Consider the following 4,074-nt stretch of genomic DNA (forward strand, 5'->3'; position numbering starts at 1 on the left):
ACTAAACTGAGACTTTTAAATATATTACTAAACTGAGACTTTTAAATATATTACTAAACTGAGACTTTTAAACATATTACTAAAGTGTGACTTTTAAATATATTTCTAAAGTGTGACTTTTAAATATTTTACTAAACTGTGATTTTTAAATATTTTACTAAACTGTGATTTTTAAATATATTACTAAAGTGTGACTTTTAAATATATTACTAAACTGTGACTTTTAAATTTATTACTAAACTGTGACTTTTAAATATATTACTAAACTGTGACTTTTAAATATATTACTAAAGTGTGACTTTTAAATATATTACTAAAGTGTGATTTTTAAATATTTTACTAAACTGTGATTTTTAAATATATTACTAAACTGAGACTTTTAAATATATTACTAAACTGTGACTTTTAAATATATTACTAAACTGTGACTTTTAAATATATTACTAAACTGTGATTTTTAAATATATTACTAAACTGAGACTTTTAAATATATTACTAAACTGAGACTTTTCAATATATTACTAAAGTGTGACTTTTAAATATTTTACTAAACTGTGATTTTTAAATATTTTACTAAACTGTGATTTTTAAATATTTCACTAAACTGTGATTTTTAAATATATATTACTAAACTGTGACTTTTAAATATATATTACTAAAGTGTGACTTTTAAATATATATTACTAAAGTGTGACTTTTAAATATATTACTAAAGTGTGACTTTTAAATATATTACTAAAGTGTGATTTTTAAATATATTACTAAAGTGTGATTTTTAAATATATTACTTAACTGGTAGACAAGAAGAGAATATTTTATTTTTCACTCACTACTAATATCTGATATGAATGCACTTCTGTATTTCAATAATAACTAAGATTCCAAATCGTAATGTTTGAAATCGAACAGTCGTAACGATGTGTTAATTTAAAAGAACACACATTTAAGTGTAAAACTTGCCATGTAAAAACTTAAACCAATGAATAATATTTATCAAAAATGATAAAAGTAAACATTTCACTGCATGGTAATGAACCCTTTTGGAATACTAAAATAAACCCTAAAATCTTAGTCGAACCCTTAAACACATTTTGCTCAGCTATCATTAAGGCTTTATGTATCCGATATATTTAACAAGATTTTCTTCGGGAAACTCTGTAAAGAGTTATATACGGTTCCATTTGATTAGTCTTGTTTGTGCAGAACGTACAATCTATTAATTATTAAGTTGGCCCGGCATGGCCAGGAGGTTAGAGCACTCGACTCGCAATCTGAGGATCGCGGGTTCGAATCTCCTTCCCACCAAACATGCTCGCCCTTTCAGCCTTGGGGGCGTTATAATGTGACGGTCAATCCCACTATTCGTTGGTAAAAGAGTAGCCCAAGAGTTGGCGGTGGGTGGTGATGACTAGCTGCCTTCCCTCTAGTCTTACACTGCTAAATTAGGGACGGCTAGCGCAGATAGCCCTCGTGTAGCTTTGCGCGAAATTCAAAAAACAAACAAACAAACAACTTATTAAGTTATGCCACGTTAAGCTTTGTTATTGTGGTTGCCTAACCTTACTTGTAACGTCTTCCTTTTCGATACATACACGAAGAATAAGATATTGTATGAACAACTATAGCACATTGAAGTAGTCTCTGAAATATATATTAATAACCAATAAGCATCAAAAACACCCAAATTATTCGTGAAATTAACTATGAAACAACAAGTTTCCAGCTATTTCAGAACGTGAAAGCTACCTAAGGACCACAGGAAACTTTTTAAATCTTAATATGACATCTTGTCCCTACCTCAAACACCCGTTCGTGGCTAGTACGCCACGTGGTGCTAACTTACGTAACTAATACATAGACGACAATTTCCTGGCAATGTATTGTGTTTTAAGTGATGGTAAATCTATATTTGTATTTTTGTAAGCACCGCGAAAAAGGTTTAAAATACCGCTTTTATGCTACAACAAAACCACAAAGTTTCATAGAAATTAGTGTAATTGATTTCAAATCGGTTTACTTCTGTGACTTAGCCTTGAGAAAACTAAATGTTTCATTGTGCTATAAACGACACATTTATGAGCCATTGTGCTACTGAGGTTTGTTTGAAAACATCGATAAGTATAAAACATAATTTCAACACCTGGTCCACTTTGATTCTAGTAATGGCAGAACTACAGGTGAAAATAATTACTGTTCACGTTAACTGAGAAACGACGGAAATGAATATAGAATCCGGATTTTGTTTTTCTTAAAGAAGGTAGCTCGCCAGTTTCACTAATTGTTAGTCAGTTTCCTTTGTTACACAAACGGATATCTTTACTTCTTCTATTTCTCGTCAACTCCGTTTGGAAGTGAAAGTTTGATTGTGTATAGGTCAATTTCAGACATTCCACCATGAAAAGTAATGAAACTAAAAACTAAGTAGCGTATTTTCAGGCCGTTATTCAGACATTCCACCATGAAAAGTAATGAAACTAAAAACTAAGTAGCGTATTTTCAGACCGTATTCAGACATTACACCATGAAAAGTAATTAAACTAAAAACTAAGTAGCGTATTTTCAGGCCGTTATTCAGACATTACACAATGAAAAGTAATTAAACTAAAAACTAAGTAGCGTATTTTCAGGCCGTTATTCAGACATTACACAATGAAAAGTAATTAAACTAAAAACTAAGTAGCGTATTTTCAGGTCGTTATTCAGACATTCCACCATGAAAAATAATGAAACTAAAAACTAAGTAGCGTATTTTCAGGTCGTTATTCAGACATTCTACCATGAAAAGTAATGAAACTAAAAAATAAGTAGCGTATTTTCAGACCGTATTCAGGCATTCCACCATGAAAAGTAATGAAACTAAAAACTAAATAGCGTATTTTCAGATTTTTTTTTTAATTGCATACATACTTATATGTGAAAAGTTCGCCGTGATAGTATTTCTGTTACGTGGAGATAAAAAAATAACAATACTTATGTTGAAAGCTAAATAAGCGTTAATGCATTCCGGATACAATATTTATGGTAGATAATTGTTTTTGTGTTTTTTTATTGTTTTTATTTTGTACGGGTATTGTAAAAGTAGTTTATCAGTCGATTGTTTATTCTGGTAACTTAGTATCCTGGGTGTGACTCTTAAAGTGACTTTATTCTTTTATCTAATCTGCATAATTTTCACATACTTACTCTTGTGTAGTATTAACATCCTTTAGTAAACGGGCCCGGCATGGCCAGGTGGCTAGGGAGCTCGACTCGCAATCTGCATGTCGCGGGGTCGAATCCCAGTCCCACCAAACATGCTCGCCCTATCAGTCGTGGGGGCGTTATAATGTGACGGTCAATCTCACTATTCGTTGGTAAAAGAGTAGCCCAAGAGTTGGCTGCGGATGGTGATGACTAGCTGCCTTCCCTCTAGTCTTTCACTGTTAAATTTGGGACGGCTAGCGCAGATAGCCCTCATGTAGCTTTGTGCGAAATTCAAAACAAACAAACCCTAATAAAGTCGTATAAAATTCATTTTACTATGACTTAAGAAATTAAAACGGCATATTGTCATAATGACGGACATTTACTATTGCATTTACAAATCGTTTTGGTAATATATATATATTATGTATACGTGTGTGTGGGTGGAGAGATGACGTGTTCATTGAAAATCATTCATAATCAGGACGATTTTATTTTTGATGAAGAGGCTAATCTACGATTTTTTTGGGACCATTTTGAGCTTTTTCAAAATCGTTTTGTAGTGGATCACATGCTAACACATTAGCACTAACACTAACATGCTACAAATTGCCTGGATAATTGTTTCTAACTTAATTGTCTGTTTCGAAGGTTCGATCTCATTTCGTTAGAACTATGCTAACCGACATGTAAAAATGAAATGTACGTTAATGCCGATCTTATGATCTCGATAGGAAGTTTATATGTTAGTACTCAATTAAATGTCCCTTTGCTGAATGATGAAGTTTTGTTTAATATGGCATTGTGTTATACTAGGTGGAGCAATCAAGCAGCTGTGCCCTTGGTGGGCAGAGCACAGATAGCCCATTGTGTAGCTTTGTGCTTAAGTAT

Source organism: Limulus polyphemus, unplaced genomic scaffold, assembly GCF_000517525.1.
Source record: "Limulus polyphemus unplaced genomic scaffold, Limulus_polyphemus-2.1.2 Scaffold1833, whole genome shotgun sequence".
NCBI lineage: Eukaryota > Metazoa > Arthropoda > Merostomata > Xiphosura > Limulidae > Limulus > Limulus polyphemus.